The 18,236-nt window shown below is 39.6% G+C and overlaps 1 long non-coding RNA gene across 1 annotated transcript in view; it reads left to right on the top strand.

Annotated features, from left to right (window-relative positions):
• Positions 1–18,033, top strand: part of LOC134759862 (uncharacterized) — a 40,208-nt gene extending 22,175 nt beyond the window's left edge. The window contains exons 2-3 of the long non-coding RNA XR_010136712.1: positions 16,877–16,948; positions 17,578–18,033. This is a non-coding gene — a long non-coding RNA (uncharacterized LOC134759862). The remainder of the gene's footprint in view (positions 1–16,876; positions 16,949–17,577) is intronic.
• Positions 18,034–18,236: the final 203 nt, after the last annotated feature.

Below are 18,236 nucleotides of genomic sequence, written 5' to 3'. Positions count from 1 at the left end.
CTCTAACGAATCACCCCACAGTGTAGTAGTTTAAGAAGCATACATTTATTATCTCACAGCTTCTGCAGTTCAGGAATCTGGAAGTCTTAGCCAGGTACTCAGCTTCTGGATTTCTCACAGGCTGTAAGCAAGGTGTTGGCCAGGGCTGTAGCTATCTCAGGGCTTGACTGGGGAAGCACACACTTTTAAGCTCACTCATGTGGCTGTTGGCAGGATCAGTTTCTTGTGAGCTGTTGGCTAGAGACATCAGTTCATGCTGGCTGTTGGTCAGCAGCCACCCCCAGTTCTTTGACACATGGGCCTCTCCAGCACAGCAACTTTCTTCATTGAAACAAGCCAACCAAGAAAGCAGTCAAGAGGCTGCATTCAAAACAGTAGCCATAGGCATTTATAATCCCATTTCAGAAATAAATTCCGTATTTTTTTCTATCTTCTTTTTGTTAGAAGCTAGTTCTAGCTCCCACACAAAAGAAGCAGATTCCACAAGGGAGTGAATACCAGGAAGTGGGGATCACTGGGAGTCATTTTATAAGCTGTTTACCACCAAAGGAAAGCAAGAGATGGGCATATATGGCCTGGGGAGGGGAGCTGTTATTTGGTGACAGAGAATTTGTTCTACTTTAAATTTCATTTACAAGCTTGAAATGTTATTTCTTACCACTTGGATGAAACTGAATGGCAATTTAAAAGTATAGATATTGTGTTAAAGCATAGAGAATGTATACTGTGTTAAAGCAAAGAGAAATTATTCTGACACTTGTTAAAAATAGCAAGGAAGACTTTATTCATGACTATTGCAGCAGGGGAGAGAGCATGAACTCAATTCCAAATACAGCAGGGACAAGTGAGGATTTATTGCCAATGGGCAAGGTGAGGCCAAGGATGGAAAATGACTAAGAGAATTGTTAGGTATCAAGGGAACAAGAGAGAGGAACTGATTAGTTTCGAGGGTGAGGGAAAAGGAGTTCGATTTGATATCAGGATGGGGGTATTCTTGATAAACTGACTTAGCGGGATTCTTTGCTAAAAGTGGGCTCAGTAGGCCAAGGCCAAGGCCTAGTTGAGAAGAGGGGTGAGAAATGACTGAAGTTTGTTTAAGGGGAAGTCCTTCTCAGTTATCTTCTGTTAGCATCTATACGTCTCTGGCACCCCTTTCACTCAGTAGCAAACACCAATCTGTTGGCATTGCACACTTAAGGGTGGGACCCTAATCCCATAGCACTGGTGTCCTCATTAGGAGGAGGAAGAGATGCCAGAGCTTGCTCTCTCTCTGCAAATACAGAAGAAAGGCCATGAGAGGACACGGGAGGAAGATGGCTGTCTGCAAGCCAGGGAGAAAACCCTCACTAGGAACCTAACTCATCGGCACATAGATCTTGGACTCTTACCCTCTAGAAATTCAAGAAATAAATGTCTGTTGTTTGTACCCGGCCTGTAGTATTCTGTTATGGCAGCCCAGCTGACTAAGACACCCACCGTTCTCCAGTCCATGTCATTCCCCTCCCTGCTGGCAACTTCTTAAGACAGTTTTGGCTGTTTCTTCTGACATATATCCTGTTCTAGATTTCTCAATAGTATCCTTTGACTCATTAATTTTAGACATTACCTATTAATTTCCTATTATGGCAGTTAAGTATTTACCTTTGTTGTACTGCTTCCTCTCTCCCACTGGAGTGACATTACAGTTTTGGTTAAATTATTATGTAGAATTTATATAATTTTCTGAATTATTGGAAAAACTATTGGACAACACCATTTGACCTGAATCCATGCAGGGGTTCCTCTGTGGGGGCAAGTTGCTTGAAATGTGGAAGGGGAAAACAATTGCATCTTGAAATCAGAATATGGATAGAGTGAGTGGAAGTGGCTGAATCACTAATGTTCCTTCCTTTTCCCAAATGCATCCATCAGATACGGTGCTCTCAACCATTATCCATACCCTACAGAATTGGAGCTACTCAATCTCAAAATAAATAAATAAGTAAAATAAAATAAAATTAAATTAATTTAAAAGGCCAAGCATGGTGGCTCAGGCCTGTAATCCCAGCACTTTGGGAGGCTGAGGCAGGTGGATCATTTGAGGTCAGGTGTTCGAGACCAGCCTGGCCAACATGGTGAAACCCCATCACTACTAAAAATACAAAAATTAGCCTGCTGTTGTGGTGTGTGCCTGTAATCCCAGCTACTCAGGAGGCTGAGGTATGAGAATCACTTGAACCCGGGAGGCAGAAATCGCAGTGAGCTGAGATTGTGCCACTGCACTCCAGCCTAGGCAACAGAGGGGAACTCAGTCTCAAAAAAAACAAAACAAAAAAACCCAAAAACCAAAAACCAAAAAAAAACCCAAAACAAACAAACAAACCAAAATTAGAATAGTAGCTAAGGAAGCCAAAAGGGGCCAGAAGGATTCTTCCTACATTTTTGCCTCCAGGGTAATGGAAAGGAAATTCCTTCTCTTAAAAGAAACCTGAGGCAAGAATGACACTCCCTCCTACACAGTCCAAATGACTTGATTTTTGTGAGCCTGTAGCCATGTTTGAGGCTCAGCTGTTCTCCAGGGCTGGAGGCTTCCGTGTGCATGTGGGCCAGCACAAACATTCCCTGGGAGTTGAGTGTGGTAAGTAGGTACCAAAGAATGAGCAGCTTAGGAAGTTCAAAGTGAAGTGTGCGGCAGGTCGGATTCCGTAATCACTTGCCCTTTGAATTGGACTCCACTGTTAATCTGCCGTGTTCAGTGTCCTGTTAAACAATAGACTTTTTAAATGATGCACACACAGCCTTAAATTTGCTGAGCTATTCTCATAGTCAGCCGAGCTCATTTCAAAGCATTCAGACTGTACCACAATTAGCTGCTGACACTATCCTAAAATAATATAAAGCCCGGCCAGTAATTATACACTAGAAGAAACTATGTATAGAAAAGCTGATTAACTTGTAGGGTGGTGCAATTTTCTGAGCTGTGAACATTTCAAACAGAACCGTAGCAGTCATGTTGGTATGGATGAAAATCCAACTGCAAATCCTTAGCTAAATATTTAACAACATCTTGCTCTAAAAGTATCAACCAAGACTTCAGGTTGATACTTGGATCTTCTCTTTGTGGGTCAAGGGACTGAAAGGGCCAGGTCTTTCTCAAGTTTACCTGCAGGTGGCACTGCAGGGATAACCTCCACTAACCCAGCCGATGTGTCGTCAAGGTGACCACAGCCATCACACGATTGTTGTTATTGTCTTCATCATCACTGACATCTTCACAGTCATCTTAGCATTGTTCTCTTATGAACTAATGGCATGTGGTGCAGTTCTAGATTTCAATTGTCTCTATTCTATACCCATCTCACATGTGCATGGATTTGGCATTGGGATTTTCATCTTTGCTCCTGATTCTTTGCTCCTGTGATGTCCCTTGGCTGGGATGGCCAGCAGTGCCCCTCCCTGCCTTGTTTTGAGGGAGTGTCCTGTGTGAGTCACTGCTGTTTCACTCAAGTTCCTGAGACAGCTCAGGGAGGGCTTCTGTCAAACAGAAAAACTTTGCCTGAAGAAGCTTTGCCCTGTTTCCCTGGCACTTTCCTACCTCACTAAGGTCTTGCTTCTTTCTTCTAAAGTCAGTGTCTAAGATAAGTCTTAAGCATATGTCTCCTGGGCTTCCTTTTGTTTACAGCCAATGCGCCACCCAGCTCTCTAGAGCAGAAGGAAGCTCTTGACCCTTTTGCTCACTTCCTGACTTCAGTCACTGGTCTCTCCTTTGTACACAGAGTGTTCTCCTCTCCTCTCTCTCTTAAACTTTTAATTTAGGTTCAGAGAGTACATGTGCAGGTTTGTTTTATGGGTAAATCATGTGTTGCTGAAATTTGGTGTACAAATGATCCCATCACCCAAGTAGTAAGCATAGTACCTGATAGGTAGTTTTTCAACCCTTGCCTCCTTCCTCCTTTCCCTCTCTAGTAGTCTCCAGTGTCTGTTGTTTCCAGTTTTATGTCCATGTGGACCCAATGTTTAGCTTCCACTTATAAGTAAGAACATGGCAGTTTTTGGTTTTCTGTTCTGGTGTTAATTTGCTTAGGATAATGGCCTTCCACTCCATCTATGTTGCTGCAAAGGACATACCTTCATTCTTTGTTATGGCTGTGTAGTATTCCATGGTGTATATGTACCATATTTTCTTTAACCCACCATTGATGGGCACCTAGGTTGATTTTATGTCTTTGCTATTGTGAATATTGCTGTGATTAACATACCAGTGCATCTATCTTTTTGTAGAATGATTTATTTTCTTTTAGATACATACCCAGTGATAGGATTTCTGGGCCAAATAGTAATTCTATTTTTAGTTCTTTGAGAAATCTCCAAACTGCTTTCCACGCTGGCTGAACTAATTTATATTCCTGCCAACTTTGTGTAAGTGTACCTTTTTTCCAGAAACCTCACCAACATCTGTTAATTTTTGTCTTTTTAGTAATAGCCATTCTGACTAGTATGACATGGTATCTCAGTGTGATTTTGATTTGCATTTCTCTAATGATTAGAGATATTGAGCATTTGTTTCATATGTTTGTTGGCCACATGTAGGTCTTCTTTTGGGAAATGTTTGTTCATATCCTTTGTCCACTTTTCCTAATGGGGTTATTTGTTTTTTGCTTGTTGAATTGTTTGAGTTCCTTATAGATTATGGATATTACACCTTTGTCAGATGCATAGTTTGCAAATAGTTTCTCCCATTCTGTAGGTTGTCTGTTTACTCTGTTATAGTTTATTTTGTTGTGCAGAAGCTCTTTAGTTTAATTATGTCCCATTCGTCAATTTTTGTTTTTGTTGCAATTACTTTTGGGGACTTAGTTATAAATTCTTTACCAAGGCCAATGTCTGGAATGGTAGTTTCTAGGCTTGCTTCTAGGATTTTTATAGTTTTAGTCTCTATATTTTTATTGATGGTCTATAACCATCTGATCTTCACTGAAATTGACAATAAGAAGCAATGGGGAAAAGAGTCCCTATTCAATAAATGACACTAGGATAACTGGCTAGTCATATGCAGAAGAATGAAATTGGGCCCTTACATTTCACCATACACAAAAATTAACTCAAGAAGGATTAAAAACTTACCACTCTCTTGACATCATTCATGAGCTCCTAGAATTTAGGGGCTTTGGTTTATTTATTGTTATATCCCCAAAGGTGGTAAAAAGCCAAAAAAGTAAAGAACAAAAGCAAAAATCCTCATAATATATTTTCTTAAAGGCAGAGATGTGGAAAGGAAGATAAATTTTTGGTGCTCCTTTTACTAAAAATTTTACTTTGGAGATCTCTCCAGCTTATGGGGGAAGAAGGAAGAAGCTACAGGAAAGCCTGTTCTTTGGTTCTTTGAGGAAAAAGTTGTATTTCCCTCCCTCGATACAGAAATGTTGGATACTACCTTGCAGCAATTACCACCTTTTTCCTTGTTGGTAGAAACTTTGAATCTGTGGCTCGTTCACAGTCCCAGGAGGTAAATCATGATTGACTTAAGTGACAACCTTATTCACATTCCTAGGAAATGGTTTGAGGCTGAGTTCTGGCGAATGGGATCTGAGGGTATCTTATTTGAAGATTTGGGGAGAGATTTTCCTCACTAAAACAAAGAAAACCCTAGGGTGAAATGCTGCTATTCTTGACTAGAAGTTGTTGAGTTAGTGTGTGAGACCTGGAACATCTACAGTCATCTCGCAGCCAAGAGGAGATTTTGCTCTCATGCTACCAAGATGGAAAAAGCCCCTGGCTCTTGAAGACATAGTAGGATCATGGATTTACCTAGGCTTGAACTTGTCTTTCTTCTGGACTTACTATAAAATAATCTTTTATTTTAACTTCTATTAGTTGGGTCTACTCTTCTTATAGTCAGAAGTACCACAATTGATGCACCTACAATCTTTTTGTAACATTTTTCTCAATCATTTCCCCAGTATTAGCTGAGGTCCTCCCTAAACTGTGGGGAGGTAGAGGGGTTGGTTCAGTGGAAGGAGAATGAGGGATGAGACATATCGAATGTATTAAATTGCTTTCCTTTGCCCTTCCAGATCCATTTTCCACTGTTTTGTATTCTGCTCTAAGCTCCAAAGTAGGAGCAGGGATAACCTATATGGACAATCTCTGTTTTCTCATGTTATTGAGAAGGACAATAACCAACACCTTTCTGAGCTTCCAAATTATATGTTAACATATGATTCTCTCCAAAGGCTTCTCATCAAATATCATTTGACCCGTAGTCTTCTTTTTAATTTTTCCCAAGACCGACTCCTAAGAAAATATTTCCCAAGAAAATATATCAGTCAGGGCCCCAACAAGAAACTCAAATTTGGATAATTTGAAGAAGGTTTACTTACAAAAGTGTTTGTGCAGGGTGGTGGACCTCAAGCAGATTGAAATCCAATATCAGTTATAAGCCTAATTCTTTCCGGTGCTGTGAAATTAAATATCACCCATATTCCTCTCAGCTAAATTCTTCCCTTTCTTCTAGAAGGATTTTAAGTTACACCTTTTCTGGAAAGTTCCCCCATCCTTCTGCATTAGTCTGTTCTCACAATGCTATAGAGAACTACCGGAGACAGGGGAATTTATGAAGAAAAGAGATTTAATTAACTCACAGTTCTGCAGGCTTAACAGGAAGCATGACTGGGAGGCCTCCGGAAACTTACAATCATGGTAGAAGGCAAAGGGGAAGCAAGCACATCTAACCATGGGATAGCAGGAGAGAGGGAAATGCCACACACTCTTCAACCATCAATTCTCGTGAGAACTCTCTCACTATCACAAGAACAGCAAGGGGGAAATCTGCCTCCATGATCCCATCACCTCCCACCAGGTCCCTCCCTTAACATTGGGAATTACAATTCAACATGAGATTTGCGGGGGGACACAGAGCCAAACCATATCACCATCACTACCAAAACTTACTGAGATTTTGACTTATAGTTGGACTCTACATTGATATTCATGCTCAACATATTGGAATTCCTTGGGAACAGAGAACATATACCTATGAAACCTGTCATTAAACTGAGTAATAACACCAATATAATTGTATACTTTATTAAGATACATTTAAATTCTGGTAAAATATATATAATTTACCATTTTAACCATTTTTAGTGTACTAGCTCTATAGCATTACTTACATTCACATTGTCATGCAACCATCATCACCATCCATCTCCAGAACTTTTTCTTCATCTGAAACTGAAACTCTATACCCATTAAAAAATAATTTTAAACACCTATTTAGTAGCATGCAATTTAGAAAAATTAATAGACTTTGTTTTGAGACAGGGTCTTTCTCTGTTGTCCAGGCTGGAATGCAGTGGCATGATCATGGCTCACTGCAGCCTTGACCTCCTAGTCTCAAATGATTCTCCCATCTCAGTCCCCCAAGTCACTGGAACTACAGGTGTGTGCCACCACACCTGGCCTTTTGTATTTTTTGTGGAGACAGGGTTTTGCCATGTTGCCCAGGCTGTAGACTTTGTTTTTTAGAGTATGTTTAGATTTACATAAAATTTAAGCCCATAGTACAGAGTTCCCATCTCCCCATTATTAACATCTTACATTTGTAGGGTACATTAGCTACAATTAATTAATCAATATTGATAAAATATTATTAACTGAAGCCCATACTTTATTCAGGTGACTTTAGTCTTTATCTAATTATCTTTTTATCTTTCAGGATCACATACAGGACACCACATTACATTTATTTGTCACGTTTCCTTGGGCGCTCTTCATTGTGACAGTTTTTCAAACTTTTTTTTATGACCTTGACAGTTGTGAGAATTATTGGTCAGTTACTTTGTAGAACGTCCATCAACTGGGATTTGTTTGATATTTTCTTTTTTGTTAATTTAATTTTTAGTTTTAAAATATTTTATTTCATCTCCTGCCCACACAGTGATGTCTAATATTTTCATGATTAGACTGAGGTAATGGGTTATTGGGAGGAAGGCCACAGATGCTAAGTACCATTGTCATCATATCACATCAAGGGTACATACTATCAACGTGATCTATCACTGTTGATTTTGAATTTGGCCACCTGACTGTAGTGCTGTTTGTGAGATTTCTCCACTATCAAGTTTCTCCCCTCCCTTCCACATTGTACTCTTTGAAAGGAGGTCACTGTGCACAACTCACACTTAAGGAGGAGATAATTATGGAGTTAATTTTTAAATGATTGTGGGAGACATTTTCTGAAGCATCTGCCCAGCTCACATGACCTCCCCCTCCCTAGGAACTGCTCACTCTCAAATCCATAAGGATACCCTCCCAATTCCTCTCTTAAGCAGCCAGAATTGTTCTGTGAAATCCTTTTCTCTTGGTCGCAGTGATTGGAGAACATAAGGTCAACAGGATTCTTTCCTCAGGTGCTGGAAATGTTAGGGTAAGTGAGGCTTTCTGTGTGCCCAAGTTCAATACAAAGCTACTAAATTAATGACTACTTAATAATATCCTTTGATTGACTAATAATTATACAAAAGCCTAGTTAAAATACTTCCAACATTGTTGATTGTCTCCCTATCATCCATTCCTCCTTCCCACATTTACTACATAAACCCAATTTTATGTTTAATGCAACTCACTCTCTACTCTCTACTATGCAACTCATATGCCCCAAGGATGGATTCCCACCCCTAGTTCCAGGAGGGGGCCCAATTGCTCCAAGAGTAATCCCCTTGTTCTTGCCTGTCATAAGTTTGGGAATTGACATGTGATCCAATTAAGAACAATGAGATGTGCAGAAAGTTTGCTAGAGCCTCCCGGGAGAGTTCTTCACTCTCTTGCTGTTGCTTTGAAGTGACCTATCTCTGCTGAATGTTGTCACATATTAAGACTGGGACCATTGCACACATCTTCCCACCAGCCCAAGGAGGCAGCTGGCACACAAAGGAGGAAAACTTACAAAATGTCAGGGAGATGGAACAAGAACCATACGAATGCCCAACCTATTTCTAGACCAGGGCCACTCAAAATGTAGGGTGTCTGGGAACTGTTTGTTACCATTCTATGACAACATAGACATAGAAATTGAGAGACATGCTTAGGAATTTTTGTAGGGATTTGATATTGCAATCGCCTCCAAGTGTGTGGTCAGCGCACTTATCTAGCCAAATAGGCTCTAGACTAGTTGGGGTGTTGTCCAACAAATGGGTGAGTTGTAAGTTGTGCAAACTGTGTACAAATCTTGTGCTTTATAACCATGTAGCAATTTGCACTGAATTGAAAAATTAAATCAATGCAAGAACAACTGTCCACAGATATTTTGAGAAACATTGCTATAGACTTCAATAATTATGTGAGTCAATTAATTTCCCCATCATTTAAGACAATAAGGATTTTCTTTTCTCCAATTCACAGCCCAAAGTATCTTATGTTATACCGTAGTGAATCTAGTAAAACGACAAGAGACCACATAGACATTTGTGGTAGGGTATACACGTAATTAAATAAATATCTATATATGTGTGTGCATGTTTTCACCTAACTCTGTACTGGGTAACCATTTCTCAATGTTAGTGATTGTAAAAATTTGAAAAAGAGAAGCTATTTTGGTATCTATTGCCAGCTGTTGGCACTTCACAGTTCTAGTTCTCTGATTTGGATATGATGCCATGATGTAACACATGGGAGAGATACTAGAAGAACCAAAGTTCCATTTGTATCTCTAGAGAGAACTCATAAGTGTAAGGAGAGTTGACTATATGTCATTTTCCAATTATATTTTTAACTTCGTACTTCAAAACTTTTCAAGTTTTGAGAGAACGTCAATGTAATTTTTTTTTTTTTTTTTTGAGACAGAATTTTGCTCTTGTTGCGCAGGCTGGAGTTCAGTGGTGCGATCTCAACTCACTGCAACCTCTGCCTCCCAGGTTCAAGTGATTCTCCCGCCTCGGCCTCACGAATAGTTGGGATTACAGGCGTCCACCACTATGTGCGGCTGATTTTTGTATTTTTGGTAGAGATGGGGTTTCACTATGTTGGCCAGGCTGGTCTCAAACTCTTGACCTCAGGTGATCTGCGTGCCTCAGCCTCCCAAAGAGCTGGGATTGCAGGTGTGAGCCACCGTGCCCAGCCCAATGTAATTTTTATAAGTTTTGGGGGTCATAACCTTTAAGGCGTTATCAGAATTCTAATTTGTAAAAGCATTATTTATAAGTTACAAAAATAACACTTTGCAATTCTTATTTTTTTCCTAGGGATACAAACTAAGAAAGGGCTATAATGAAATTATGATTGTGTGCAAACAAATAGAATAGATGCATTTGTTAATGGAGGTAAAACATTTTTGTGACCATTCTTTTTTGATATTATTTTGATCCCAATGGAATGTTTTTAGAGTCTCAGATTATTTTTCACGTGGGGAATGACTATTTCATTTATCATCCCAAAGATAGTCTTTAAGCTAGTGATCTGGGAAAGATTGCTGTGTGAAATTAAAAACTTTATTCTTGCAACAATGATGAAATGGGCACATCTTTTTAGCCTTGATGGAATGAAGCCACATGACAATTAATTTATAGTATGCATTGCCTCAGCCATTAAGAGCTTTGGAAGGACTCCTGGTGTTGAAGGATGAGGCAGATGGGGTGTTCTAGAGAACTAGAGAGTTTATTTTGGCTTCAAAGCTGGTTACTATTATAAGAGATAGAAAACTGGGCAATAGCAAGCTGCAGCAGAAGGGACGGCCTCAACAGATGAGCCTGATGTATTATTTTAAGAACTTTCTTCCAAAGCCAAGTCATAACACCTCATTGCTTTGCACGAAATAAAAACACATTTTCTTTACAGGACTTGCTTTCCTTGAAAATGATAAAGATCAATTGCATGAATAGGGATTTTATTTTAATATAAAAATGTGGAGCTCTTAATTAATTTACACAATAAAATATATTGTTATGTGCCTTGTTGGTATAGCTGTATCACTATATAAGTGGCATTCTGTAACTGGTCCCCTGGTTCCATTAAAAAAATTTGGTTGTGGCCAGGCATGGTGGCTCATGCCTATAATACCAGCACTTTGAGAGGCCAAGGTAGGCAGATTACTTGAGGTCAGGAGTTCGAGACCGGCCTGGCCAGCATGGTGAAACCGTGTCTCTACTAATAATACAAAAATTAGCCAGATATGGTGGTGCACGCCTGTAATCCCAGCTACTTGGGAGGCTGAGGAAGGAGAATTACTTGAACCTAGGAGGCGGAGGTTGTAGTGAGCTGAGATCAAGCCACCGCACTCCAGCCTGGGTGACAGAGTGAGATTCTGTCTCAAAAAAAAAAAAAAAATTGGTTGTATGCTTGAGACAGTAACATTCACTAAATATTCCATGGGCTCCCCTAGTTCTTCATCTCACTCATAGTTGAGCTGGGGCCATGTATCTAGATCAGGCTGATGGGCCATGAGAAAAATGAATTTTTGTCACTTTTGGACTGAGACAGTTAAAAACAAGCACAGGCTTTTCATCGTCTTCTTTGGTGTGACCATTTTGACATGGAGGAGCCACACAACAGAAACAGCCTCTATCTTTGAGTCATTGCATCAAAAAAAATCCCTGGAGAGCTCTTTACCTGCACTAGACCTTTTGTGAATAGTGGAAGGAGACTTTTGCTATGATACCCCAGTGAGATTTAGGTGTCTATTTGTTACCACAGCACGGGCTAGTGTTATACTGACTTTTATCCATAGTTATAAATTTCTGTTCTTTATAAATTACCCAGGGTCTGGTATTTTGTATGTGTTTGTCCATTTGCACTGCTATAACAAAATACCAGAGGCTGGGTCATTCATAAAGAATAGAAATTTATTTCTTACAGTTCTGGAGGCTGGGAAGTCCAAGATCAAGGTGCCAGCAGACTTGGTGTCTAGTGGGGGCTGCACTCTCTGCTTCCATGAAGGCACCTTGTGACTGTGTCCTCATATGGCAGAAGGTGCAGGGGCAAAAAGGGCTGAATCCTGGTGAAGCTTCTTTGATAAATGCCTTAATCCCATTCAAGGGGGAGATGCCCTCATGACCAAATCACCTCCTCAAGGCCCTACATCTTAATATTATTACATTGGAAATTAAGTTTCAACATGAATTTTAGAGGAGCACAAACACTCGATTGTGATAGAATTGGTAACTACTAACCAATTTACCACTTGTAGTGTGTAGGTAATCCCCAGAAGGGGAGAGACTGGTATGTGCTGTAGATGTGGGTGCACGGTTGAGTTCCCAGGGGCCCTATTGTGCATTGCTCATTGGCCTCTGTACTGTTTCCATGTGTGCAGAACTGTGCTGGGAGCTGTAAGAATGTAAGCAGCAACAACAAAACGATCTTAGACCTAAATCAGCTCAGTCCAAGGAGAAGAAACATACACTTCTTTTCTTCTATAAACTTGCAATCTATCTATTAGGAGAGCGAGGACAGGCACCCAAGAAATTAAAATATAAGGTAGAGGGACAAAGAATATTTCATTGGCTTGGGGAGATCACGAGCTGTAAATAGTAAATGAGTCTGTGCATTCTAGGCTATAGTACCATGCAAATTTGGAGAATAAAGGTATTTTAATGAGATTAATATGTTTGAAGGTTAATTTTTATTTTTATGTACAGTAAAGGTAACATTAAACCTTTATCCCAGTTTGGCGACAAGTTCTTTAGCCTTGCTTTTTGAGCTTAGCAATGACAGCCATAAATTTGATAGAATGTTATCCCCAATGATAGCAGATCTTGTCATATCTGTCATTGTAATTGGTCCTGGTAGTTTCCACCAGCTTAGCTAGGACTCCTTTTTCTTCTGAGTTAACCTATGTAAAGGCAATGGTGGTGCAGGTCTTTCTGTGGACGAAACATCCCACGATTTTCCCTTGATAATGAACTAGGAGACTCCCATTTTAGAGCCCAAGGCAGCAGGAAGAACAACCAGCTCAGTGGACTCCACAGGTGTGCAGTCATCCCCAGGTGAGCCTTCTTGTTCTCCACCAAGGTGGTGACTTTATAAACACCTGCTTAAAGGACCGGCAGTCTCAGTGGGGATACCCCTTTTCTGGCAGCTCTCTGCTTTTCTTGCTCTGTGCTTGAATGTAGTTGGCCACTTTAAGCAATTGAGTAGCTGTTTGGCCAATGTCTGAGTGAGCTGGTTCATCTCAGGGGATGCTTTCAAACACTTATAAAGGAAGACTCTTTGCTACCACAGCTGGATATAACAGCTGCATTTGACAAGCAGACAGAGGTGATTATTGCATCCCGTTTTGTAGGCCTAACCGGGAATGATAATAATTTCTTTTTTTTCTTTCTTTTTTTTTTAAAGACAGAGTCTCGCTCTGTTGCCCGGACTGGAGTGCAGTGGTGCGATCTTTGTTCACTGAAACTTCTGCCTTCTGAGTTCAAACAGTTCTCCTGCCTCAGCCTCCCGAGTAGCCGAGATTACAGACATGCACCTGGCTAATTTTTGTATTTTTAGTAGAGACGAGGTTTCACCATGTTGGCCAGGCTGGTCTCAAACTACTGACCTCAGGTGATCCATCTGCCTCAGCTTCCCAAAGTGCTGGGATTACAGGCATGAGCCACTGTGCTCAGCCTGGAAATAATAATTCAGCTTTGATTTGAACATTTTAAAACATTTTGATAGCATTTTAAATTTTGGTTAAAATAACACATGTGCCATATTTAAAATCAACAAGCCCCTGTCAGGCCTGATGCCACCCGTTTTCCTGATGGTTTACATTTGTAGAGAGGTTTTCCAGATTCGCCTTACAGAAATAAATCTGGCCATTCAAGGTCAGTCTAAATCTGTACTTCTAGAACTCAACATATGTAAATATGACCAAACATTGAGGTTTTATTTTCCTCCATAGTAAAGACTTATCTTTTTTTTTAAAACGGACTATATCAAATCAATTTTTATACTTCTTTCCTCAGTAAGCAAAAATAAATTTTCCATGTGCTATAAAGATAGCATTAAATCTTTATGTCCTCTGTTGATTAGAAAGTATGGTATTAGCAACACTAGGATGTTTATGCTCAGGATTCTGTAATTATTCTAAAATACATGCTGTCTTTTGTTTGTCTATTTTATGTGGGTTGCTCTCTCTTACCTGGTATTTGAGAAATCTACTAATGAGATCAAAGAGAATAAAAACTGGGATACTAGATTATTATTATTTATATATACATATTCCTAGAAGAATCTAGGCCTGATATAACTTTTATAAGGGACTATTGTTTTAGGATCATTTTATCTGTTCATTATCTATCCTCCAAACCAAATTCTCTAGGTTTTTTTTTTTTTTTTTTTTTTTTTACATTTTCTCCTGGGAAAGATAAACGAGGCACTGCATGGTAGAACAAAAAAACAGATTTGGCTTTTGGGAGTTGGGAAAGTTCTGGTGAAATGCCAAGTGCTGAGCTGCAGGTTTTAAAAATTGTTTATTTTGAAGTTTAAAATTGTGGAAAAATATCACATATGAGACTCATGTCATTGCTTCTGACAGTGAAATAGGTCAGCTGCCCAGGTGGTGTCTGAGAAACCTACAGAAAAAGATAATGTACACATCTCTTCTTCAGCCCAGACTCTGTTAGCCATCCGTATAAAAGGCTCAGTGGGGTTGAAAAGCTTCAGTACCATTCCTTGGATACAGACTCATAGTCTGGTGGTCTGACTTTTATAATCATGGTCATAGTTCTTGAGAGGTCTGATTTTTTTTTAAATTTTGCAAATTCCAAATTAATCCAGTATGGATGTGTTCACCGTACTGTGTAACAGCAATGCCTGTTCTCAAGAGGCATATGCTTAGATCTCTTTGTACAGCAAATCAGCCTGAAATTCCATATGTCATTATTCTGACTTTAGTTCATGTGGTGAATTAACTGCAAGCTTATCATGTGCACAGAAACAGCAGTGACGCAGAAGAAGGGGCGGGAGGTTCCAAGAATGACGAATACCAGGTAGGAAATTGGAGAAAGGCCAGAACATGAGCGTCCTCCCCACCAATTGTGGAGGGAAAACTTTCTTGGTTTTCTTTTCCCCAGTGGGAAAAATACTTCATTAAGAAAACTGGTCACTGCAATCCCAGCTACTAGGGAGGATAAGGCATGAGAATCGCTTGAACCCAGGAGGCAGAGGTTGTAGTGAGCTGATACTACACATAAAGCATTCTTTATCTTGTAGATAGATGATGATGTAAACTGAATTTACTAAAGAAATGGTGAATGACATATTCATGGAACCATTCTAGTTTCTAATAAACAGTTATAGCTTGGTTAGCCCATCTGTGGGTGAGGTCACTGCAGTCAGTATGCACATACCCACCCCCAAATCGGCAGAGAACATCCGCAGAAGTGAGGCTTCCTCACTCTTCCCCCTGCCTGGAATGGTGGAGCTGGATTCTGAAAGGGATTCCTGGGCTTGAGAACGTTCTGGGCAGACCCTGAAGGGGCAAGTCCATAGTACACAAAGATGTGGTAACAAGACAAGCTTCTTATCAAATCCATAAAGCTATCTAAACTGCACAATATCTAGCAATGAATTTAACCAAAGAAATGAAAAATCTGTACAAGAAAAATGATCAAATATTGATGAAAGAAATTGAAGAGGACACATGAAAACTGGGAATATATTCCATGCTCATGGATTGGAAGACTTAATATTATTAAAATGACAATTCTACCCAATACAATGTACAGATTCAATGCAATCCCTATCAAAATACCGATGATCTTCTTCACAGAAATAGAAAAAACAATCCTAAAATTTATATGGAACAACAAAAGACCTTGAATAGCCAGAACAACCCTGAGCAAAAAGAATAAAGCTAGAGGCATCATACTACCTGACTTCAAAATATACTACCAAGTTATAGTAACCAAATCAGTTTAGTACTGGCATAAAATCTGACACATAGACAAATGTAACAGAATAGAGAACCCAGATATAAATCCACACACTTATAGCCAACTCATTTTTCACAGAGGTGCCCAGAATATACAATGGGGGAAAGGACAGTCTCTTTAATAAGTGGGGCTGGGAAAACTGGATTTCCATATGCAGAATAATGAAACTAGACCTCATCTCACTATATAAAAAAACAATTAAAAAGGAGTTAAATATTTATTATTATTATTATTATTATTATTATTTTTGGAACCGAGTCTTGCTCTGTTGCTCAGGCTGGAGTGCAGTGGTGTGATCTTGGCTCACTGCAACTTCCGCCTCCAGGGTTCAAGTGATTCTCCTGCCTCAACCTCCCGAGTAGCTGGGACTACAGGCGCCCGTCGCCACACCTGGCTAATTTTTTTTGTATTTTAGTAGAGATGGGGTTTCACTGTGTTGTCCAGGCTGGTCTTGAACTCCTGGGCTCAAGTGATCCTACCACCCTGGCCTCCCAAAATGCTAGGATTACAGGTGTGAACCACTGCACCCAGCCCAAAAATGAGTTAAATATTTAAATCTAAGACTGGGAACTGTGAAACTACTAGAAGAAAACATTGAGGAAATGGTCTCAGACATTAGTCTGGGAAAATATTCTTTGTGCAAGACCTCAACAGCAGAGACAACCAAACAAAAATAGACAAATGGGATTACATCAAGCTAAAAAAGTTCTGTACTGCAAAGGAAACAATAAAATAAAAAGACAACCCACGTGATATGGTTTGGCTTTGTGTCCCTGCCCAAATCGGAACTTGAATTGGAATCCCCAGGTGTTGAGGGAGGAAACTGGTGGGAGGTGATTGGATCATGGGGGCTATTTCCCCCATGCTGTTTAGTCAGTGAGTTCTCATGAGGTCTGATGGTTTTATAAGTGTTTGACAGTTCTCATTAGATCTGATGATTTTATACATGTTTGACGGTTCTCACGTGATCTGATGGTTTTGTGTTTCAGAGTTCCTCTCTCACACTGTCTCTGTTGCCTGCTGCCATGTAAGATGTGCCAGCTTCGCCTTCCTCCATAATTGTAAGTTTCCTGAGACCTCTCCAACGATGTGGAACTGAGAGTCAATTAAACCTCTTTTGTTTATAAATTTCCCAGTCTTGGATAGTATCTTTATAGCAGTGTGAAAACAGACTAATACACCACAGAATAGGAGAAAATATTTGCAAACTACACATCTGTCTAGGGATTAATAACCAGAATATAGAAGGAACTCAAACAACTCAATAGCAAAAATGCCAAATAATCTAATGTAAAAATAGGCAAAAGATCCAAACAGACATTTTTCAAAAGAAGACATACAAATGGCCAAAAGGTATATGAAGAAATGCTCAATATCACTAATCATCAGGGAAATGCAGAGCAAAGCTACAATGAGATACCATCTCACCCCAGTTAAATGGCTTTTATTAAAAGGCAGAAAATACAATACAATAAAAAATAAACTACACAGATAATAACAATCTACAATTTGAAATTTGAGGTATCTCTTTGGAACTCCATTTGCTATAGTCTGAATGTTTGAGACCCCTGAAAATTCATATGTTGAAGTTCTAACACCCAAGATGATGGTATTAGAAGGTGGGACTTTTGGGAGGTGATTAGGTCACGAGGGTAGAGCCTTTATAATGAGATTATTACCTTTATAAAAGAGGCCGCAGAGAGCTGGGCCCCCTCCACCAAGTGAAGATGCGGAGAGGAGACACCATCTATGAACCAGGAAACAGACCTTCACCAAGCTTAAAATCTACTGGTTCCTCGACTTTAGACTTCACAACCTCCATATGTGAGAAATAAATTTTTGTTGTTTATAAGCCATTCAGTTTATGGCACTTTGTTATAGCATTCCAAACAGATGAAAACAGCATTCAACATAAATTTCATTCCAGGAGTGAAGCTCAAGCTCAATCTCAAGAAACCACTAAAGGTATATCAGTGACTTGAATAAATTGTTAGAAACTTTATTTTAAGCATTTATATTTCAGAATACAGTATACATTCAAAAGACAGAAGTTAAATAAGGAGAAATGTTTGCAAGAAAAGGGATATGGTTGAATATAAAGGGTCCCACAGATACGTCTAGTGCATGGGCTCATCTGGGGTGGAATACCATATGAAGCATTTAAAATATTTAAGAGTGTTCAATATTTTTAAGTGCCGGCAGGGTTTCGTTCATAAATTCTTATAGCCCAAATGAGGCAGGGAAAATTCTCAACCTTTTTGGTTTCGTTCATATATTCTTATGGCTCAAATGAGGCAGGGAAAATTCTCAACCTTTTTATAAGTGGCCAAACTATAGCTCAGAGGGATC

This window comes from Pongo abelii, chromosome 14 (genome assembly GCF_028885655.2).
Source record: "Pongo abelii isolate AG06213 chromosome 14, NHGRI_mPonAbe1-v2.0_pri, whole genome shotgun sequence".
Taxonomy (NCBI): domain Eukaryota; kingdom Metazoa; phylum Chordata; class Mammalia; order Primates; family Hominidae; genus Pongo; species Pongo abelii.
The sequence above is the reverse complement of the archived record's forward strand: the minus strand, read 5'-3'. Positions and strand labels throughout refer to the sequence as shown.